General features: G+C 45.0%; 1 protein-coding gene across 2 annotated transcripts in view; it reads left to right on the forward strand.

The window, feature by feature from the left end:
• Positions 1-24,766, forward strand: part of LOC122934328 (gastrula zinc finger protein XlCGF57.1-like) — a 101,374-nt gene that overhangs the window by 41,053 nt on the left and 35,555 nt on the right. The gene's annotated exons all lie outside the window — the stretch shown is intronic.

Raw genomic sequence — 24,766 nt, forward strand, 5'->3', positions numbered from 1 at the left:
GCCAAGATATGTGCCCTCTTCACAGACGTAAAGCTCAAACATGCCCCCTCACAGTAGTTATGCCCAGATATGTGCCAAAAACTCACAAATAAAAGTGGCCTAAGTGGGTGGAAATGCTCCAAACCCAGACACTGTAGCGCGTCTATAGCTCTGCATGCGGTCCGCAGACAACAGCAATCCCCAGCAAAAAATGCATACAATGGAGGATGCCGATGCAGACCGCATGCACCACAAGAACATCTTTACACAAAATGATACATTGTGCAGATGAAAAAATATATATACACACAAATCACTGAGGAAATGCACCAAAATCATACGCAACTGACAATACTAGCTAATTCCTGTGTGCCCCCTCACAGTTGTTATGCCCAGATATGTGCCCTCTTCACAGTAGTTATGCCTGATATGTGCCCTCCTCACAGTAGTTATACCCTGATATGTGCCCCCTCACAGTAGTTATGCCCAGATATGTGCCCCCTCACAAGTAGTTATGCCAGATATGTGCCCTCTTCACAGTAGTTATGCTCACTCGTGCCCCCTCACAGTAGTTATGCCTGGATATGTGCCCTCCTCACAGTAGTTATACCCTGATATGTGCCCCTCACAGTAGTTATGCCAGATATGTGCCCTCTTCACAGTAGTAATGCTCACATGTGCCCCCTCACAGTAGTTATACCCTGATATGTGCCCCTCACAGTAGTTATGACAGATATGTGCCCTCCTCACAGTAGTAATGCTCACACGTGCCCCCTCACAGTGTTTGCATTTCTTTCTGGCAAAGCTACCTGGTTCCGGCCCGCAAAATTTATACCAAGTCTAGTGCGGCCCTCAGACGAAAAATGGTTGGGCACCACTGAGCTAAAGAATAAGGTGACATAGGATCAAAATGCAAATATTTATTAATGACTGGAATCTACATGTTTCACAGAAACTTATATAAACGTTGTGAACTAGTGACATCCCATGATTACAGCACAGGGTCATTTACTTTGTTTCAAGCAGTAGTTTTTTTTTTATAACTTAGAACCCAAGAACACATGCATTACATTTAGGCCAAGCACAGATAAGCGACTTCACTGCAAGAAACAAGCTCTGTGCGAGAGCGTGATTTCCCATCCTGGACTCTGCTCTTGTAACAGGACCTCGTGGTATTATAATGATCTATAAGGGCTCTTTCACACGAGCAGATCCTGTGCGGGTAATCCGCTGCGTGAAAGACAACCAAGCCCTGTTCTGGACAGCAGAGACACGGAGCATTAACATGATTGATAATGCTCTGTGCCGCTCTGTGATCTTTTTACTACAAAAATCACGATGACAACTTTATCTCACTGTGATTTTGTAGTAAAAAGATCACAGAGAGGCACAGAGCATTATCAATCATATTAATGCTCTGTGTCTCTGCTGTCTGGAACGGGGCTTGGCTGTCTTTCACGCAGCGGATTACCCGCACGGGATCCGCTCGTGTGAAAGAGCCCTAATGCTGTGTGTCTTTGCCCGAGATCAGCTGTAATGAATCGTACTGACATAATGCTGTCAGTACAAATCATTGCAGCTCATGCCAGGCAGAGACACGCAGCATTATAAATCATTATAATGCCAAGAGGTTCTGTTACAAGAACAGAGTCCAGGATGAGAAATCACATTCCCACATGGCAGTGGCGTACATAGAGAAGTAAGGGCCCCATAGCAAGGATCAAACTGGGCCCCCCACACAGGGCAGAAGCGTTTCCACCTAAACCCCTTTCAATGACTCTTGGGCCATTTTTTCCACTGCCTCGTTTGCTGAAAGTTGTTCCTTTAGACTTAGAGAGTAGAGTCCTGACCAAGTTTTCACCTCCAGTAGAAGAGGAGATAATGCAAACTAGGACTGGGCCCCCTCTTGCCCTGGGCCCCATAGCAGTCCCACAGTCTGCCGCTATGGTAGTTACGCCCATGTCACACAGAGCTTGTTTTTCCACAATGAACTCGGTCATGTGAAACTGGCCTTAGTGGAAGAGCTTGTAAATGAATGACAGAATAGCTATAAACCTGGATTCTTTATTAACCCCTTAAGGACCCATGACGTACATGGCCGTGACTTAAGGACCAGAGAAGTACATGTATGTCATGGTGATCGGGCGGGTGCAGGAGCTGCGCACGCTTGATCCGCGGCAGGGGTCCGGCAGTCGCTGATAGTTGGACCCCTGCTGCATGTGCCGGCATCAGTGAAATCACCAATACCGGCGCATTAACCCCTGCAGAGCCGTGGTCAGCGTTGACCGCGGCACGTGCGATGTCCGTGCAGGGAGGAAGCAGCCGAGTCCCCATGCTGCTGTGACGAGGACCTGATGGCATGGAAGGCCGCACAATGCCTTCCTTAGGCATCGTGGTTGCCTTCCGTAACAGGAAGCTGTAAGTGTATTACAGTGTGTAATACACTTAAAGCCAATGCATGACAATACAGAAGTATTGCCATGCATTGTAAAGGGGATCAGACCCCCAAAAGTTGAAGTCCCAGAGTGGGACAAAAAAATAAAGTGAAAAAAGTTACAAAAATAAAGTTTTCCCCCCAAAAAGTAAAAGTTTCAAGTAAAAAAATTAATAAAAATATCCTTTTGCCAAAATAAAGGGGGAAAAAATTAGGGGAAAAAAGAAAAGCAGACATATTAGGTATCGCCGTGTCCATATCGACCGGCGCTATAAAAATATCACATGACCTAATCCCTCAGTTGAACACCATCAAATTTTTTTATAAAAACTGCTGAATAAACTATTTTTTTGTCACCTTACATCACTAAACGAGCAACACCAAGCGATCAAAAAGACATATACCCCCCAAAATAGTAACAATCTAACCGTCACCTCATATCGCACAAATGAGCCCCTACCTAAGACAATCACCCAAAAAATATAAAAAAATTATATTATTGTGTAAAACTTACATAAATAAAAATAAGTAGACATATAAGGTATCGCCGCGTCCGTAAGAACCTGCTCTATAAAAATATCACGTGATCTAACCTCTCAGGTGAATACCGTAAAAAAAAAAAAAAAACTGTGTAAAAAAAGCCATGTTTTGTCACCTTACATCACAAAAAGTGTGATAGCAAGCAAACAAAAAGTCATACGCACCCCAAAATAGTGCCAATCAAACCGTCATCTCATCCCACAAAAATGATACCCTACCCAAGACAATCACCCAAAAACTGAAAAAACTATGGCCCTCAGACTATGGAGACGCTAAAACATGATTTTTTTTGTTTAAAAAATAATATAATTGTGTAAAACTTACATAAATAAAAAAGTTTACATATTAGGTATTGCCGCATCCGTAATAACCTGCTGTATAAAAATATCACATGACCTAAACCCCCCAGGTGAATACCTTAAAAACAATCAAAGAAAACCGGTGTCAAAAAAGCAATTGTGTAATAGCAAGCGATCAAAAAGTCATATGCACCCTATAATAGTACCAATCAAACCGTCATCTCATCCCGAAAGAAATGAGCCCCTACACAAGACAGTCACCCCAAAAAAAAAATACGGCTTTCAGAATGTAGACACTAAAAATAATTTTTTGTTTCAAAAATGCTTTATGTAAAACTGAAACAAACAACCCAAAAAAGTAGTCATATTTAGTATTGTCGCGTCCGTAAAAACCTGCTCTATAAAAATACCACATGATCTAACCTGTCAGATGAATGTTGTAAATAACAAAAAATATAAAACTGGCCAAAACAGCTATTTTTTGTTACCTTGACTCACAAAAAGTGTAATATAGAGCAACCAAAAATCATATGTACCCTAAAATAGTACCAAAAAAACTGCCACCTTACCCCGTAGTTTCCAAAATTGGGTCACTTTTTTGGAGTTTCTACTCTAGGGGTGCATCAGGGGGGCTTCAAATGGGACATGGTGTAAAAAAACAGTCCAGCAAAATCTGCCTTCCAAAAACCATATGGCGTTCCTTTCCTCCTGCGCAATGCCGTGTACCTGTACAGCAGTTTATGACCACATATGGGGTGTTTCTGTAAACTACAGAATCATGTGTTTTGTTTGGCTGTTAACCTTGCTTTGTAACTGGAAAAAAATTTAAATCTGCCAAAAAAGTGAAATTCTGAAATTTCATCTCTATTTTCCATTAATTCTTGTTGAACACCTAAAGAGTTAACAAAGTTTGTAAAGTCAGTTTTGTATACCTTGAGGGGTGTAGTTTCTAAAATGGGGTCACTTTTTGGGGAGTTTCTACTCTAGCAGTGCATTAGGGGGTCATCAAATGTGATATGGCAGCTTAAAATTATCCCAGTGAAATCTGCTTTCCAAAAACCATATGGCGTTCCTTTCCTTCTGCGCAATGCCGTGTGCCCGTACAGCAGTTTCCGACCACATATAGCGTGTTTCTGTAAACTACAGAATCAGGGCAATAAATATTGAGTTTTGTTTGGCTGTTAACCATTGCTTTGGTAGTGGAAAAAAATTGCTTAAAATTGAAAATCTGCCCAAAAAGTGAAATTCTGAAATTTCATCTCCATTTTCCATTAATTCTTATGGAACACCTAAAGGGTTAACTAAGTTTGTAAAATCAGTTTTTAATACCTTAAGGGGTGTAGTTTCTAAAATGGGGTCATTTTTGGGTGGTTTCTATTATGTAAGCCTCACAAAGTGACTTCAGACCTGAACTGGTCCTTAAAAAGTGGGTTTTGGAAATTTTCAGAAAAATTTCAAGATTTGCTTCTAAACAAACTCCTAAGCTAACGTCCCCCAAAAAATAAAATGGCATTAACAAAATGATCCAAACATGTAGTAGACATATGGGAAATGTAAAGTAATAACTATTTTTGGAGGTATTACTATCTATTATAAAAGTAGAGAAATTGAAATTTGAAAATTTGCTAATTTTTCCAAATGTTTTGTCAATTTGGTATTTTTTTTATAAATAAAAATATTTGTTTTGACTCAATTTTACCACTGTCGTGAAGTACAATACGTGAAGAGAAAACAATCTCAGAATGGCCTGGATAAGTAAAAGCGTTTTGAAGTTATCACCACATAAAGTGACATATGTCAGATTTGCAAAAAATGGCCTGGTCCTTAAATATCAAAACAGGACTGAATCTCAGCCCTGTAACACCGGCACTTCCATTATTTTAATTGTTCTCCTATAACGGACGGTTTTGTGTTAATTGTAATTTAATATGTGCCATCAAATTTTTTGCACTCACCAAAAAATATAAAATGATATTTCTACTATATATGAATACATACTATGAGGGAACAGTCTACTCAGCTTTTTTACTGGAAAACATTTCCCATCTTTAAATGTGAAGCTCTATTACTCAGTGTGACGACCACCCGCCAATCCCGTCGTACTATGCCACAGTTGCCATACAGGTCTCGTCAACTAGAGACTCCTGGAGGCGAATCCACTGTGAGCACAGAAGACGTTTAAGATTGGTTGGTGGGCCCAGAAAGGATGCAATCACGATTGTATGTACAATCGGTAAAAATAAAATGACTGATTTCACGCTGGAAATCAAATTAATTTGCTGCCACCACTCTTCGTATTGAATCGGGGCGAAGAGACCCCGGCTAGCTAATCCTAAAGGGACGAAACGGTTATTTGCAACCTAGCTAGTACATTAACAATTTATAAAAATAACACAATTTGGTAGTATGTCTTCTGAGGACAGAGCTCTTAGCATAGATCAGGTCATCAAGTAACAAGGGCAAAACTGGAACGATGAAATCGTTAGTTTTTATTCTAAAACTACACACAAAATATATATATTAAAGCTGACAGATAAATATACCTGCCAGGTGAACAGATTGGTTTGGATAGAAATAGTTAGAGGTGGAAGGGAATAGAATGTCTGTAAGTTCAGAATTACCGTGGTAGTGTCCAGTAATAGGCAAAGTCTTTGAAATAATAATCCAAGATGGTGGGGTGCCCGTGTCCCTGCGGGCGGTCGAGATGTTAGACGACGTCAGATGGTAGGTGAAGGACCCAGGACCTGAGTGTGTCACTGTTTTTACCTACTCTGAAGCGGGGAGTGGTTATGACACGTTCAGGTCCAGCCTTGGGTAATTGGAACAGGGGCAGTCCTTTGCCCCATAGGGAGAAAACCTGGCAGCATCTTTGCTTTGCCCATTTCTCCATATCCCGTAAGTCCAATCAAGAAATATAGTAGATATTGATAATCAGTACAATTTTACGCATCATCTGATAACAAATACGACTAGAAGATAATACCGGGTGCCCGAGAACCTTTATATCTCAGAGCGGGAATCTCTGATTTGTCCGCGGGTTTCCTAGAAGGTGGGTTAGGAGATCCAAAACCATCTCTGAAAAGATGGTTCCTTTCCCATTTCCATAACCCATGAAATATTAGGAAAATATGGGAAGAATATGAAGTTTATGGATTGGAGGTGACTTTCAGGTCATTTTCCCTCCTGTACCAGCCAGCTGTGTGATAAGGATCTGTCCTTTTCTTCTGAAGCTCGCTGCCCAGGCTAAAGGTGTGAGACCCCTGCTGGTATTGGAGACACTATGGCTGCAGAGAGACAGTTTTTATGAGGTTCTGTCAAGAGAATACCAGATTGATGGGTACCTAAACCTGGCATGGGGCAGGAAGATTCTTTGGCAAGAAGGTGCTAATTGTACCTCTGATCTGTGAGTTACTCCTTTAGTGAAAGAGAAGATTCTTAGTGAAGGCTCTTTTGTCTTTGTGATTGAGAAATATGGCGCATTTGTGATTTCCTAGTATCGCTGTGGATCGCAAAGCGTCACACCTCCCCCCTTTGGAAGATTGGGGAAGGAGTGGTCAGCAAGACTGGGACTGAAGCAATCCCAACTCCCTATTTGAGCTAGTTACAGCGGGAAAGTCCGTCAGCATTCTGATGGCGACTTCCCGGTTTGTGCTGAATCGTGAAATCGTACTGTTGGAGCGCTAAGCTCCAGCGGAGAAGTTTTCCGTTGGTACCAGAAGTACGTTTCAGCCAGCTGAGAGGGTTGTGATCTGTGATGACCATGAAGGATCGTCCGTATAGGTACGATTGAAGTTTCTGTAGGGCCCATACGATCGCTAGGCACTCTTTCTCAGTGGTGCAGTATGCGGTTTCCCGCGGGAGTAGTTTTCGGCTCAGGTAGAGGACAGGGTGCTCATGCCCGGTTGCGTCCACCTGACTAAGGACGGCTCCCAGACCGTGGTCTGAGGCGTCAGTTTGTACTAGGAACTGACGGGAGAAGTCGGGAGCTTGAAGGACAGGAGCGCTAGCTAGCGCTTCCTTCAGGGCCCGAAATGCCTGTTCTAGTTCCGAGTTCCATGTGACCGTGTTGGGTTGTTTTTTGCCCGTTGCATCGGTCAGCGGTTTAGCCAGAGTACTATAGGATGGAACAAACTTCCTATAGTACCCTGCCGTTCCCAGAAATGCCTGTATTTGTTTTTTGGTGTTAGGCCGTGGCCATGCTACAATGGCATCGACCTTCCCTATCTGAGGTTTCAGGGTCTGGCTGCCTACTCTGTGTCCTAAGTACTGAACCTCTGTCATGGCAATCTGACATTTGTTGGGCTTAATGGTCAGATTGGCAGCGGACAGTCTTCCCAATACCTGTGACAGATGATCAAGGTGATCTTCCCAGGTTGGACTATATATGGCTATATCGTCCAGATAGGCTAGGGCATAACCTTGCATTCCTTCCAACAGTTCATTCATGGCCCGCTGAAAGGTGGCGGGCGCATTCTTCATCCCAAAGGGCATACGAGTAAACTCATAGAGGCCAAAAGGGGTGATGAATGCGGATTTCGCTCTCGCCTCTGGCGCAAGCGGAATCTGCCAGTATCCACGGCTCAAGTCCATGATTGTTAGATAGCTGGCGGACGCCAGCTGATCCAGCAATTCATCAATTCGAGGCATGGGATACGCATCGGTTATGGTGATGTCATTCAGTCTCCGATAGTCGACACAGAACCGGGTTGTCTTGTCCTTTTTGGGGACTAAAACAACCGGGGCGGCCCATGGACTAGAGGATTTCTGGATGACCATTAACTGTAGCATCTCATCAATCTCTCGTTTGATTTCAGCCTGCACTTCGGGTGAGGTGCGATAGGGGCCCTGCCGTAAGGGCTTGTGGGTCCCTGTATCAACTCGGTGAGCTGCTAGGTTGGTTTGGCCAGGGATGCCTGAGAATGTGGCGCTGTGCGCACTCAGGAGAGTGGTGAGCTGAAGCTTCTGTGGGTACGAGAGGTGGGGGTTGATGTTCCAATCATCTGCCACGTCTCGTAGCTCTGCTAGCAAGTCTATCAGTGGATCTGGCTCTTCGGGTTCTAGCTGGCTACACACTGCTAATACATACTGCTCCCTTTCCTCGTGTGCTTTTAACATGTTCACGTGGAACAGTTTCTGTCGCTTACCCCCGAGACTCACTAGGTAAGTGACTGGGTTCACCTGTTTCAGAATGGTGTATGGCCCGTCCCAGGCAGCCTGCAATTTGTTCTGCCTGACAGGGAGTAGGGCGTATACCTTCTGACCTGCTGCGTATGACCGCTCTCTGGCATGCTGATCATACCAAGCCTTCTGTTTGGCCTGTGCCTTTGCAAGGTTTCCCGTCACTATGGTCATGAGGGACTCCATCTTGTCCCGAAATTTTAGGACATATTCAACCACAGAGACTTCTGAGGGGTCACCTTTTCCCTCCCAGGTCTCCCGAATCAGTTTTAAGGGCCCTCGGACGTCTCGTCCATATAGGAGTTCAAAGGGCGAGAACCCAGTGGACTCCTGTGGCACTTCTCTGTAAGCGAACAGCAAATGAGGCAGGTGCCGCTCCCAGTCCTTCCCCTGCGATTCCACGAACGTGGCCAGCATTTGCTTTAACGTTCCGTTGAAACGTTCGCAAAGGCCGTTGGTTTGCGGGTGATACGCACTGGAAGTGGTGTGCTTGATTTGCATCCTCTCACAGAGGGCTTCCATTAGCTCCGACATGAAGCAGGAGCCCTGATCAGAGATCATCTCGGCGGGGAAACCTACACGCGAGAAAATCCCGATCAAGGCGTCCTGCCACCGTGGCCGACCTAAGGGAAGACAGTGCTACTGCCTCTGGGTAACGGGTGGCATAGTCCACGACCGTTAAGATGTAGCGCTTGCCAGAACTGCTAGGAATGGGAAGGGGACCAATTATATCCACTGCCACTCGCCTGGAAGGGCTCTGTGATCACGGGCAGTGGCTGCAAAGGAGCTTTGCGGGGTCCTCCAGCCTTCTTAACCCTCTGGCAAGTGGTACACGATCGGCAGTACTTCGTTATGTCCGTTCCCATCGTGGGCCAGTAAAAATGGTTCTGAACACGTTTGTGGGTCTTTCTGATACCCAAATGTCCTGCAAGTGGAATGTCGTGGGCTGCTTTGAGCACCTGTGCCCGAAATTCCCTAGGGAGTACCAGCTGTCTCGTGTTCTCACCTGCGCCACCTTTTGTAGGCTGTACAGCTTCACAGTACAGTCGGTCGTTCTCCCAATAGATTTTATATGGAGTGCCCTCACCTGGAGGCTGGCCAGGCTCGGGCCCTAAGTGCCCCCAGACTAGGGTCACCCTTTAAGGCCTGCACGAATGCAGCGCCACCGGTCTCCTCCAGCTGACCAGTGACGTATGAGGTCAGCTGTGGAGAGTTACCTTCAATGCTGGGGTCAGAGGTGGGTGGAGGGACGGCTGGTTCTGTCCCCGCAGCCCCATCTGAGCCCAGGTTACTGGCGACACTGGAAGCGTCTACCAGCGCAGTGACACAATCATCATCATCATCACATGAAAAGGTCTTTCTCGCATTGTTATCCACCTGAGGGTCAGAATCGCCCGAGGGGGTCCCTTCGGTCGGTTCTGAGTTCAGGCGGCTGGCCATAGAACGTGTAATGGCCAGAACAGGTACAGCATCATTTATATCACCATTGCTAACACTAACACACGCATTCGGATCAACAATGACAGGTGCAGAAGTAGGCAAATGACATTCGGTTGCTTGTACATTTAAATCTGATACCTCCCTAGGTGCGTTAGGGACAGTAGAAATAGCAGGCAAGGTGTCCCCGTCTCCCTGTTTCCCCAAAGGGCTGTACAGTACCTGGTTTTGGTCAGGGAGTCCTGCTTGGGCCTCCTGCGCGCTTGCAGGGTATTCGTAATGGGAAACAAGGGTGCCCAAATCAGTGCCAAGCACTGTGGCAACGGGAATATCATCCAGGACCCCAACAACTCGCTTTTGCCGTCCCATTCCCCAATCAATGGTGACTTGGGCTTGGGCCACATGAGTGCGAGTGCCCCCAACTCCGGTCAGAGCGAGGTACTTTCCTGGAAGGATATCCTTCTCCGTAACAAGATGTGAACGGACCAAGGTTACATCTGCACCGGTATCACGGAATCCGATGACAGTCTGGCCGTTCACAGTGACAGGCTGGTGATTCTGGGATCCGCGGTGCACCTCGGGTCCTCCGACCAGCAATACAGCAGATGAGGTAGGTGAGGAAGCGTTGGCCCCCTTAGGGCTTGGCGTCGTCGCGATGCTAGGAGGTTGGGCCGGCTTCCCTGCGTAACAGGTTTGCTTGGTGTGACCGGGCCTGCGACACAGCTCACACCAGGGCCTGGTTGTCTCACGGTTCACAGGGCCAGTGGGCCTGCCTTCTCTCCAGTTCTGGGACATGGCTCTGTCCTGGTTGGGTACTGGAGTTTTGCGGCTGTCAGGTACCAGGGGTTTGCGGATGTCTGATACCACCGGCCTGCGGATGTCCGTCATCACAGGTTTGCGAATGTCCGGTACCCGGGTTGCGACAAACATGTCTGCCAGCTCAGCAGCTTCTTTCACAGACTGGGGCTTGCGCTCCAGCACAAACTGTCTCACATCTGTAGGGCATATCGCAAGGAGTTGGTCATGGATCATCAAATCCTCAAGGGTAGCATAAGTCTTTTCTTTAAGAATTCTAGTCCATTGGCGGAATGTGGTGCATAAGCGGCTAGCCACATCCGCGTAAGAGTCTGTGGATCCTTTCAGGATGGCACGGAACTTTCTCCGGTAAACCTCAGGGGTTAACTGGAACTTAGCAATTATGGCATCCTTGATAGTCTGATAATCGCAATCTTGGTCTGTGGGTAGTTCCGCAAAAGCATCCAGCGCTTTACCAGTCAGCTGAGGCGTCAGGTGTAGAGCCCACTGATCCTCAGGGATGCAGAACTGGCGGCACGCTCTCTCAAACGAGCGTAAATATAAATCAATGTCCCCGTTTTTCTCCATAACTGGAAACCTTGCTTTGGGGACCCCGGGTAGAGGAATGCCTCCTGCAGCAGGAGTGTTAGGAGAGGCAGACCGCTCGGCCTGTCTCACTTGGGCCAGTTCTAGTGCACGCTGGTGCTGCAGCACTTCTCTCTGAAGCTGGAACTGCCGCTCCTCTCTTTGCTGCTGTTGCTGTATCTCCAGGTAAAAACGTAAATCCGCGCCAGTCAGGCCTGGTATCAACTGCTGGCTCATAGGGCCCAAGGCAGTGAAGTTCAGTCCAGAGCTGCTTGTTCCTTGCTGAGGGTTAGCAGGAGCTGTGGACATAGCGTAATCCAGGGTATCCACATCACCCGGAGCTAAAGTAGCAACATCAGCACTCCCATAGCTGGCGATGCTGGGTGACGTTGAACGAAGGGGCAGCGAAGCCTCCCGCACGGGATTGGAATCCTCCATCGCTTGGCCGTCTCTCTCCGTCAAAGCTTTGATCAGCTGTGATCGATTTTTGTTCAGAATGGCAATGCCTTGCGACTCACACACGGCTTGTAAGTCGGCGACAGACCAACTTAGGTAATTTGGAACTGAATCAGACATTCAGAAAAGAAGAGAAAAAGAATAGGATATAGCAAGGAAAAGGTGGAAAATGTAAACCAATCTATTCCTATCAATGTGTACCGTTTTGCACCCGGAACTCAAGTTCCGCAGGACAGGATACTAAGTAACCACTGTCCTATTGTTATGATTGCGCAAAAAGCTGCACTTGTCAGTTCTTTGTGCTCTGATCTCCCAAAAGCTGACTTCTGCCTGGTTTTGGGTTCTGCTATCCCACTAGCTGCCAACAATGTGACGACCACCCGCCAATCCCGTCGTACTATGCCACAGTTGCCATACAGGTCTCGTCAACTAGAGACTCCTGGAGGCGAATCCACTGTGAGCACAGAAGACGTTTAAGATTGGTTGGTGGGCCCAGAAAGGATGCAATCACGATTGTATGTACAATCGGTAAAAATAAAATGACTGATTTCACGCTGGAAATCAAATTAATTTGCTGCCACCACTCTTCGTATTGAATCGGGGCGAAGAGACCCCGGCTAGCTAATCCTAAAGGGACGAAACGGTTATTTGCAACCTAGCTAGTACATTAACAATTTATAAAAATAACACAATTTGGTAGTATGTCTTCTGAGGACAGAGCTCTTAGCATAGATCAGGTCATCAAGTAACAAGGGCAAAACTGGAACGATGAAATCGTTAGTTTTTATTCTAAAACTACACACAAAAATATATATATTAAAGCTGACAGATAAATATACCTGCCAGGTGAACAGATTGGTTTGGATAGAAATAGTTAGAGGTGGAAGGGAATAGAATGTCTGTAAGTTCAGAATTACCGTGGTAGTGTCCAGTAATAGGCAAAGTCTTTGAAATAATAATCCAAGATGGTGGGGTGCCCGTGTCCCTGCGGGCGGTCGAGATGTTAGACGACGTCAGATGGTAGGTGAAGGACCCAGGACCTGAGTGTGTCACTGTTTTTACCTACTCTGAAGCGGGGAGTGGTTATGACACGTTCAGGTCCAGCCTTGGGTAATTGGAACAGGGGCAGTCCTTTGCCCCATAGGGAGAAAACCTGGCAGCATCTTTGCTTTGCCCATTTCTCCATATCCCGTAAGTCCAATCAAGAAATATAGTAGATATTGATAATCAGTACAATTTTACGCATCATCTGATAACAAATACGACTAGAAGATAATACAGGGTGCCCGAGAACCTTTATATCTCAGAGCGGGAATCTCTGATTTGTCCGCGGGTTTCCTAGAAGGTGGGTTAGGAGAACCAAAACCATCTCTGAAAAGATGGTTCCTTTCCCATTTCCATAACCCATGAAATATTAGGAAAATATGGGAAGAATATGAAGTTTATGGATTGGAGGTGACTTTCAGGTCATTTTCCCTCCTGTACCAGCCAGCTGTGTGATAAGGATCTGTCCTTTTCTTCTGAAGCTCGCTGCCCAGGCTAAAGGTGTGAGACCCCTGCTGGTATTGGAGACACTATGGCTGCAGAGAGACAGTTTTTATGAGGTTCTGTCAAGAGAATACCAGATTGATGGGTACCTAAACCTGGCATGGGGCAGGAAGATTCTTTGGCAAGAAGGTGCTAATTGTACCTCTGATCTGTGAGTTACTCCTTTAGTGAAAGAGAAGATTCTTAGTGAAGGCTCTTTTGTCTTTGTGATTGAGAAATATGGCGCATTTGTGATTTCCTAGTATCGCTGTGGATCGCAAAGCGTCACACTCAGCGGTTAGAGAACTGACTTATTATACAGATGGTTATAGGTTTACGTCCCCACAAAAAATATATTTTTAAACCAAGAAGTTTTTTTTATTGTTTTTCAATAAAGCAGTTACAATCATCCATCAGTTTCATACCAGTACATCAGCAGAGTAATCCAGATCACACAGGTGTTGCATTACAGGGTGAAGTTACATTTAGGCTCCATTCACACGTCCGCAACGGATCTGCAAAACACGGACAGCTGCAATGTGCATTCCACATTTTGCAGGCGGCACATTGCCGGCACTATAGAATATGCCTATTCTTGTACGCAATTGCGGACAAGAATAGAGGACATGTTCTATTTTTTTCGTGCTGCCCCATAGGAATGAATGGGTCCGCAACGGACGTGTGAATGGACCCTTATATGTTTACTCCAGGATCAGGCAGTGATGTATAAAGTCAACACTGAGGTAGTGGGTGAACCAAGACCCACAGTGTGGATTCTGTTAAATATGTAAATAAGAACAGAAACAGAAACAAAAGTAAAGGGTGTCCAAGTAAATGATAACAGCTCCCAAATATATAGAGTACCAATGTATAAGATCTTGCTGGCAATCAGCGTAAGGGCCTCCAGGGGGTTGGTTTCCCATTAATGGGTTAGCTAGGTCACATACCAGCAGCTAGACATCCATACTGTCCATATAGCGTGGAATTTTAACATGGAGGGTTGTTGTGTGTAGATTCAGAAAAAAATTTCATACATATAGGTGGAATTCACCAGGGCAATCACTTTGGGCAGAGTAGGAGTTGCCGTTGCCATAAGTATATGAGTGGCCACTATTCTACGCGAGCACACTATATAATTAATACCAATGAAGAGAAGTGTCACCTCTGGGGTTAATACTAAGCTGTTGGGGATAAAAACAGCTATCAGATTCTGGACGCTGCTCCACAAAGGAGAGATCTTAGGACATGACCATAATGTGTGAAGGAGAGACCCCCTGCCTCCACAACTTCTCCAGCAGTCAGGAGATGAGGTAGGAAACATTATGTGAAGTCTGGTGGGTGTGTAATACCATCGTAGACTGGTTTAAATATCGCTTCCTGATGTGTTACACAACGGAAAGCCGTGGTAACAGTGCGGAAGGCAGTATGCCATTGGTCCGCTGAGAAGGATTGTTGAAGGTCTCCCACTTTATCAAGGGAGGTGGCTTGTTCCACTCCTTGCCCTGGACTAGGAGGTTGTAAAAAAGGGATATACCTCCTCTTTTGGGAAATCCTTCATGGAGCTATCTTAATGCTATTTTGGGAATGTGTAGTGAGGTTCCCTATTTTCTTCTCAGTAAGGATCTAATCTGCAGGAATTTGTAAAATTCCTTATGGGAAATTTGGTAGGTTTCATGTACAGGTCCTTCTAAAAAAATTAGCATATTGTGATAAAGTTCATTATTTTCTGTAATGTACTGATAAACATTAGACTTTCATATATTTTAGATTCATTACACACCAACTGAAGTAGTTCAAGCCTTTTATTGTTTTAATATTGATGATTTTGGCATACAGCTCATGAAAACCCCAAATTCCTATCTCAAAAAATTAGCATATTTCATCCGACCAATAAAAGAAAAGTGTTTTTAATACAAAAAAAGTCAACCTTCAAATAATTATGTTCAGTTATGCACTCAATACTTGGTCGGGAATCCTTTTGCAGAAATGACTGCTTCAATGCGGCGTGGCATGGAGGCAATCAGCCTGTGGCACTGCTGAGGTGTTATGGAGGCCCAGGATGCTTCGATAGCGGCCTTAAGCTCATCCAGAGTGTTGGGTCTTGCGTCTCTCAACTTTCTCTTCCCAATATCCCACAGATTCTCTATGGGCTTCAGGTCAGGAGAGTTGTCAGGCCAATTGAGCACAGTAATACCATGGTCAGTAAACCATTTACCAGTGGTTTTGGCACTGTGAGCAGGTGCCAGGTCGTGCTGAAAAATGAAATCTTCATCTCCATAAAGCTTTTCAGCAGATGGAAGCATGAAGTGCTCCAAAATCTCCTGATAGCGGCTGCATTGACCCTGCCCTTGATAAAACACAGTGGACCAACACCAGCAGCTGACATGGCACCCCAGACCATCACTGACTGTGGGTACTTGACACTGGACTTCAGGCATTTTGGCATTTCCCTCTCCCCAGTCTTCCTCCAGACTCTGGCACCTTATTTCCAAATGACATGCAAAATTTGCTTTCATCCGAAAAAAGTACTTTGGACCACTGAGCAACAGTCCAGTGCTGCTTCTCTGTAGCCCAGGTCAGGCGCTCCTGCCGCTGTTTCTGGTTCAAAAGTGGCTTGACCTGGGGAATGCGGCACCTGTAGCCCATTTCCTGCACTCGCCTGTACACGGTGGCTCTGGATGTTTCTACTCCAGACTCAGTCCACTGCTTCCGCAGGTCCCCCAAGGTCTGGAATCGGTCCTTCTCCACAATCTTCCTCAGGGTCCGGTCACCTCTTCTCGTTGTGCAGCGTTTTCTGCCACACTTTTTCCTTCCCACAGACTTCCCACTGAGGTGCCTTGATACAGCACTCTGGGAACAGCCTATTCGTTCAGAAATTTCTTTCTGTGTCTTACCCTCTTGCTTGAGGGTGTCAATGATGGCCTTCTGGACAGCAGTCAGGTCGGCAGTCTTACCCATGATTGCGGTTTTGAGTAATGAACCAGGCTGGGAGTTTTTAAAAGCCTCAGGAATCTTTTGCAGGTGTTTAGAGTTAATTAGTTGATTCAGATGATTAGGTTAATAGCTCATTTAGAGAACCTTTTCATGATATGCTAATTTTTTGAGATAGGAATTTGGGGTTTTCATGAGCTGTATGCCAAAATCATCAATATTTAAACAATAAAAGGCTTTAACTACTTCAGTTGGTGTGCAATGAATCTAAAATATATGAAAGTCTAATGTTTATCTGTACATATAAAAAATAATGATAAACACATGTTAAAAGCATATAAATAACAATACGGATGTAATAATTATAAGAAACGCACAAAAAACGCATATGCGGTCACATGCGTTTTTGATGTTTTTTTTTTTTTAAATGCTAAAATCCTCCTTTTAGGAGGTCCAGATAGCATACCAGGGAGTTTACCTTCATTTTATCAAGATTTTTGACATACATTTTTGCCAGATTTCTACTACAGCCTAGCAAGAAGGAAGATAACCTTAAAGTCACCTCCAATCCATAGACTTCATATTTTACAGAAAATAATGAACTTTATCACAATATGCAATTTTTTTTAGAAGGACCTGTATATGGAAGAAAGACAGTATGTTGTCCGGGCCCATCATATCCCATGCTTCTCCTATGCCCCGGGCAGTCCAGGTCTGGAGAGCCAGCCTGGGATGTGGTCAGTAAGACAAGCTGCGGATATAGTGGAGGCAGGTATAGTGCCTTTTGTCATTTGACATCCCTAAGTAGTTCTTCCAGGCTGTGATAGATACTTGCACTGCGGATAAGGGGGATACATATAGACCTAGTTGCGTCACTTCACAATCTCAGCAATACGAAGAAATCGCGAATGCGTCCGGTTTTAAAATCACAAGAGCCCTCTCCTGCACACAAAGAGTTAAAATCTTTTTTTTTTTTTAAACCCAGAAGTAATTCACCTTGCTAGCACAGCTCACAGATCAGAGTCATTAGCACCTCCGTGCCCAAAAAATCTTCCTGGACAGAGGAGCACCCCCTGCCAGGTTATACATCCATCACTCTGATATTATCATGACAAAACCTCATAAAAAGTGCATCTTCCCAGTTTGTGTGGCTCCTGGGCAGCGAACTTCAGAAGAAAAGGACAGATCCTTTTCACACAGCTGGTTGGTACAAGAAGGAAGATAAATAAGAAGAACCAGTGTAAACAAGTGACTCGACCTATAGACCGAATGGATAAGGGTGCTCCCCTCTCGGTCCACCCAGACCGCACGAATAGACCAGAGAAAATAGTAGATAAATGAGGGGCACGCCGTATAAGGGAATACAAACAGCAAATGAATAATGGCTAAGTTTTATTAATCCTATTATAAAAAGCCAATGCATCAAACAACCACAATGTTAAAAACATCCATAAAATATAATAAAATTAAATGAATACCCAATAGAAAAGGGCCCTGAAAAAATTAGCCAGACAATCGTGAAAGTCCAAAAATTCGTATTCGCGAATAATCAGCAGTCCCCACAATAAGAATAATTGCACCGGGTCTTTATACACTTGGAAAGTTCGTTCTTAACTCAGGCCTGTATCAGGCTCCAAATGAATCGCATACACGATCTGACTGTATCAGAAAAATCGTATTGTGTACTGTCCGATTTAAATCCTCCAGTAAATTCGAATAGTCAGATATATTAACAATCGTGAAGGGAATCTCTTACCCTGTTCCGTCACTGGCTCGATATAATGGATCGCAAACACAGCCGATCTTACCCAAACGCGGCGTCCCACGTGGTATGGAGTTTTGAACGTCACGTCTGATGTGACTCCTCGGCTGAAGTAGTAGTGAGATAATCGATCCTTCTTAAAAATGCAGCCTCTAGTTCGAGACAGGGTAGTGCTCCAGATGCGAAAGTCACCCCGATTGTAGTTGTTTCCTCCTCGTAAATTCAGATTTCTTGGGGAACGGCTCACTGTCCCAACTGGCACAGACGCGTTTCAGGGTATACACCCCTTCCTCAGTGGTAAAGACAGTGAGTACTTTGCAACATTTTATACCTTCCCAAGAGACCAGCCATGTGTGGGACTGATCTAATTGGAACATCATGAAAACCCGATATGGCATCCTATTGTCCTTTATATCTCTATAGGAGCCATATAAAACCCTATTCTTAAAGCAAAAGTCACTTTCAGCTCCTGAATTATATCATCAATCCATAGAGTATTCAAATATGCAATATAACACCATATAAAAAATAATTATAAACACATGTTAAAAGCATATAAATAACAATACGGATGTAATAATTATAAGAAACGCACAAAAAACGCATATGTGGTCACATGCGGTCACATGCGTTTTTGATGGGGTTTTTTCAAAAATGCTAAAATCCTCCTTCTAGGAGGTCCAGATAGCATACCAGGGAGTTTACCTTCATTTTATCAAGATTTTTGACATACATTTTTGCCAGATTTCTTCTACAGCCTAGCAAGAAGGAAGATAACCTTAAAGTCACCTCCAATCCATAGACTTCATATTTTTCCCATATTTTCCTCATATTTTATGGGTTAGAAAAATATGAAAGGAACCATCTCTTCAGAGGTTGTTCGAGTTAGAGTCCATTCACGCATTCGCATGTGTTTTGCGGATCCGCAAAACACGGACACCGGCAATGTGCGTTCCGCATTTTGCGGACCGCACATCACCGTCACTATAGTAGAAAATGCCTAATCTTGTCCACAATTGTGGACAAGAATAGGACATTGTCTATTTTTTTCGGGAACTGAATTGCGGACCCAGAAGTGCGGATCTGCATTTCCGGATCTGGACAGCACATCGTGTGGCCCCATAGAAATGAATGGGTCCTCCATTCCGTTCCACAAAATGCGGAACAGAATTGCGGACGTGTGAATCGAGCCTTATTCTAACACACCTTCCTGGAATTCCACAAACAAATCGGAAATTCCCTCTCTGAGATATGATGGCTTTCAGGCACACTGTATTGTCTTCCAGTCATATGTGATATCAGATGATGCGCAAAATTGTCCTGATTATAAATATGAACTTTATTTCCTAATTTGACCGACAGGTACGGAGAAACTGGCAAAGCAATGATGCTGCCAGATTTTCTCCCTCTCAGGGCAAGGACTGCCCCTCTTCCAATTACACAAGGCTGGACTTGTGCGTGTCACAGCCACTCCCAGCTCCAGAGTGGCTAAAACAGAGTGACCCACGCAGATCCTAGTCCTTCATCTACCATCTGACGTCGACTAACATCACGACCACCCGCTGGACACGGGCACCCCGCCATCTTGGATTATTCCTTCAAAGACTTTATCTTTTACTGGACTTTACCACGATAATTCTGAACTTACAGACATTATATTCCCTTCCACCTCTTACCTATTTCTATCCAACCATTCTGTTCAACTGGCAGGTATATTTATCTGTCAGTTTTAATGTATATATATTTTTTGTGTATAGTTTTTAGAATAAAACTAACGATTTAATCGTTCCAGTTTTGCCCTTGTTACTTGATCATCTGGTCTATGCTAAGAACTCTGTCCTCAGAAGAGACATACTACCGCATTGTCCTATTTCTATAAATTGTTAATTGGTTAGCTAGGTTGCAAATAACCGTTTCTTCCCTTTAGGATAAGCTAGCAAGAGTGTCTTCGCCACGATTCAATACGAAGAGTGGTGGCAGCAAATTCATTTTATTTTACCGATTGTACATACAATCGCAATTCTATCCTGTATGGGCACACCAACAAATCTTAAACGTCTACTGTGCTCACAGTGGATTCGCCTCCAGAAGTCTCTAGTGGACAAGACCTGTATAGCAACTGTGGCATAGTACGACGGGATTGGTGGGTAGTTATCACACTAGTCTCCATGCCGTTCCTACCAGTGGGGAGTGAAGGGTAGAGAGGTTAAGCGAGGTCCTCTCCATAGATACCCAGTGTTTGTCTATAGAATCTTTCTTTCCACCAGTGTACTAGTTGGTCTAGCAAGCATGCTGTGTAATAGTGTTTAGGTTTGTGACTCCAAATCCTCCCTTGTTTTTATGCATAGTTAAGATCGAGTATGCTACCCTAGGATGCCTGGAATTCCAAATGAAATTCATCATCTATCTCCTGGCTTTTCCACAGAAAGATTCTGGGATTTGAATGGGAAGGGTTCTAAAGAGGTAGAGGAGCTTGGGTAGGAGCAGCATTTTGTATGCTGCCACCCTACCAAACCAAGAGATCAAGCATGGCTTCATGTCCGTGATATCTTTCTGCATTTCTTCTGGCAGGATGGGGGGTGGGTGATTGGTGTGGAACGTCTTTGACGTGGGGTAGGTTAATTGGATACCTAAATATGATAATGTGACGACCACCCGCCAATCCCGTCGTACTATGCCACAGTTGCCATACAGGTCTCCACTAGAGACTCCTGGAGGCGAATCCACTGTGAGCACAGAAGACGTTTAAGATTGGTTGGTGGGCCCAGACAGGATGCAATCACGATTGTATGTACAATCGGTAAAAATAAAATTACTGATTTCACGCTGGAAATCAAATTAATTTGCTGCCACCACTCTTCGTATTGAATTGGGGCGAAGAGACCCCGGCTAGCTAATCCTTAAGGGATGAAACGGTTATTTGCAACCTAGCTAGTACATTAACAATTTATAAAAAATAAAACAATTTGGTAGTATGTCTTCTGAGGACAGAGTTCTTAGCATAGATCAGGTCATCAAGTAACAAGGGCAAAACTGGAACGATGAAATCGTTAGTTTTTATTCTAAAACTACACACAAAAATATATATATTAAAGCTGACAGATAAATATACCGGCCAGGTGAACAGATTGGTTTGGATAGAAATAGTTAGAGGTGGAAGGGAATAGAATGTCTGTAAGTTCAGAATTACCGTGGTAGGGTCCAGTAATAGGCAAAGTCTTTGAAATAATAATCCAAGATGGTGGGGTGCCCGTGTCCCTGCGGGCGGTCGAGATGTTAGACGACGTCAGATGGTAGGTGAAGGACGCAGGACCTGAGTGTGTCACTGTTTTTACCTACTCTGAAGCGGGGAGTGGTTATGACACGTTCAGGTCCAGCCTTGTGTAATTGGAACAGGGGCAGTCCTTTGCCCCATAGGGAGAAAACCTGGCAGCATCTTTGCTTTGCCCATTTCTCCATATGCCGTAAGTCCAATCAAGAAATATAGTTGATATTGATAATCAGTACAATTTTACGCATCATCTGATAACAAATACGACTAAAAGATAACACAGGGTGCCTGAGAACCTTTATATCTCAGAGCGGGAATCTCTGATTTGTCCGCGGGTTTCCTAGAAGGTGGGTTAGGAGAACCAAAACCATCTCTGAAAAGATGGTTCCTTTCACATTTCCATAACCCATGAAATATTAGGAAAATATGGGAAAAATATGAAGCTTATGGATTGAAGAGGACTTTCAGGTCATCTTCCTTCCTGTACCAACCAGCTGTGTGATAAGGATCTGTCCTTTTCTTCTGAAGCTCGCTGCCCAGGCTAAAGGTGTGAGACCCCTGCTGGTATTGGAGACACTATGGCTGCAGAAAGGAAGTTTTTTATGAGGTTCTGTCAAGAGAATACCAGATTGATGGCTACTCAACCTGGCATGGGGCAGGAAGATTCTTTGGCAAGAAGGTGCTAATTGTACCTCTGATCTGTGAGTTACTCCTTTAGTGAAAGAGAAGATTCTTAGTGAAGGCTCTTTTGTCTTTGTGATTGAGAAATATGGCGCATTTGTGATTTCCTAGTATCGCTGTGGATCGCAAAGCGTCACAGATATGCTTTCCTGTTGCCAGTCTAGTGGGAAGAGGCTGTTCAGTTGTAATAGTTGGTCAGAAGGGATATTTATAGGTAGGCTCTATGATAGTTCAGTTTATAGTATGAGACAAAGCCAAATGCTTCTAATAAGTTAAATGCTTTTTGGAGAGAAGTCCTGGGATTTGTGCAGACAACAATAATGTCGTCCGAAAAAAGCGCAAGCTTGTGTTCTGTGGGTCCCATTGTGAGGCCAGTTATATCCGCGTCCCGACGAATCACCTCCGCCAGGGGTTCAATAGATAGTACGAAAAATAAGGGAGACAATGGGCACCCTTGTCTAGTGCCATTTGTCAAGTGGAAAGCAGTAGATAGGGCTCCGTTGGCAAAGACTTTGGCACAGGGGTTGGAATATAATGCGGAAATGGCTGAGTATATTGGGCCAGTAAATTCGAACTTTCTCAGTATTTTGAAGGCGTAAAGGCAGTTGATGAGATAAAACGCCTTCTCGGCGTCCAGTGTCAAGAATGTGGTCGGAATGCCTGAGGATTCTGTTGTTTGCAGAAGTGACCAAGAGTCTCCTTGTCTGGAGCTTGTCTTCCTGATACAAACCCAGTCTGATCTATTGAAATTAAAGAGGGGATAATTGATAAGAGCTTATTCGCTAGTATCTTTGCATAGATCTTTACATCTCAGTTCAACAGCGAGATTGATCGATAACTGGTTTTTAAGGGTGATTTACCTGATTTTGGAATAGTCACTATAAGAGCCTCCAGCATTTCTGGCGGGAAGGAGACAGTTTCCATGGCTGTGGAGTACACTGGAAGGAGATATTTAATGAAAAGGGGGACATATTTTAGTAATATAGGGAGGAGAATCCGTCGGGACTTGGGGCCTTATTTAGGGGGAGTGAGCGGATCACTGCAGTTATTTCTTCAGGGGATATTAGTTTGTTGAGGGCTTCCAATTGGTCTGGAAGCAGTTTTGAAAGGCTAATCTGTTCCTGTTGGGTGGGGTGGGCTGGGCAGTATTTTTATCCTCGCTTAAGCAGGGCCGCCTTTAATATTGATTGGACCCTGGACCAGAGGAAGAACACAAGTGCCGTTGCAGCATTCATGGGTCCATACTTTATTAACTAAGTAGCAGGACATGTAGGGCATACATGGGGGATGTCCCTGCACTTACTATTATTTCTGGGCGCCGTGCCACTGTGGCCCCTGTTACATTCTCCAGCGCTGTATGCTAAGTAACAGCATCGGAACACCAGGGAGGAGACATCAGCTTTTCTCCCTGGGCGTTCCCTGGCTGTAGCGCTGTCCAATCACAGCGCAGAAGGGAGAAGGTCATTTTTTGTTTCTCCCTGGCTGTGACGTTCTGCGCTGCGAATAGACATCGCTATTAGAAGGAACTCCCAGGGAGAAAAGCTGATGCCTCCTCCCTAGTTTTCTGAGGAGGCAATAAAAATGCAATACAACCTAGCCCCTGTTGACAATAATATCACAGTTATGGGGGCCCACTGTGGATATCACTGTTATGGGAGCACTGTTTATGACTCTGTTATGAGGGGACTGTGTATGTCACAGTTATGGAGTCAGCTGTGGATATCACTGTTATGGGGTGCTGTGGATGTCACTGGTATGGGGGCGCTGTGGATGTCACTGGTATGGGGGCGCTGTGGATGTCACTGGTATGGGGGCGCTGTGGATGTCACTGGTATGGTGGCGCTGTGGATGTCACTGGTATGGGGGCGCTGTGGATGTCACTGGTATAGGGGTTGCTGTGGATGTCACTGGTATGGGGGCGCTGTGGATGTCACTGGTATGGGGGCGCTGTGGATGTCACTGGTATGGGGGCGCTGTGGATGTCACTGGTATGGGGGCGCTGTGGATGTCACTGGTATGAAGGGCGCTGTGGATGTCACTGGTATGGGGGCGCTGTGGATGTCACTGGTAAGGGGGCGCTGTGGATGTCACTGGTAAGGGGGCGCTGTGGATGTCACTGGTATGGGGGCGCTGTGGATGTCACTGGTATGGGGCGCTGTGGATGTCACTGGTATAGGGGTTGCTGTGGATGTCACTGGTATAGGGGTTGCTGTGGATGTCACTGGTATGGGGGCGCTGTGAATGTCACTGGTATGGGGCGCTGTGGATGTCACTGGAATGGGGGCGCTGTGGATGTCACTGGTATGGGGGCGCTGTGGATGTCACTGGTATGGGGGCGCTGTGGATGTCACTTTTAGATACACACTTCAGCAGGTAGTATCACACAGGATAGGGTTAGCTTATGATACACAGCTTATCAGGCAGTATAACAAGGTCGGATTAGATACACACTTCAGCAGGTAGTATCACACATCCTTGATACAGGAACAGTAGACTGAGTGTAGTTGATAGATTTAGATACAGAGGCACAGTAGACCGTATATGACTTAATAAGCTTAGATACAAAGCACAGCAGACAGTATCATACAAGATGGAATTAGATCCACATATCAGCAGGCAATATCGCACACAGGAGCTTGTGTTTAGGCTAAGCAGGCTGTAAATTATAGGATTAGATACACATGTGATTGGATGTGCATAGGATTAGATACACATGTGATTGGAGGTGCTTGCTGATTCAGGCCGTTTATCACACTCCGGAGACGTGGACGGTCAGTGATGGGAAGTACATTCCTGTCTGGCTGTAGTAACATGGACACAGGGGTTGTAGTGGGAGCAGCTGCTGCAGGCAGAGCAGTGGGGGGCGTGGCCAGCCTGTGACTCATCACTCT

Source organism: Bufo gargarizans, chromosome 4 (assembly GCF_014858855.1).
Source record: "Bufo gargarizans isolate SCDJY-AF-19 chromosome 4, ASM1485885v1, whole genome shotgun sequence".
Lineage (NCBI taxonomy): Eukaryota > Metazoa > Chordata > Amphibia > Anura > Bufonidae > Bufo > Bufo gargarizans.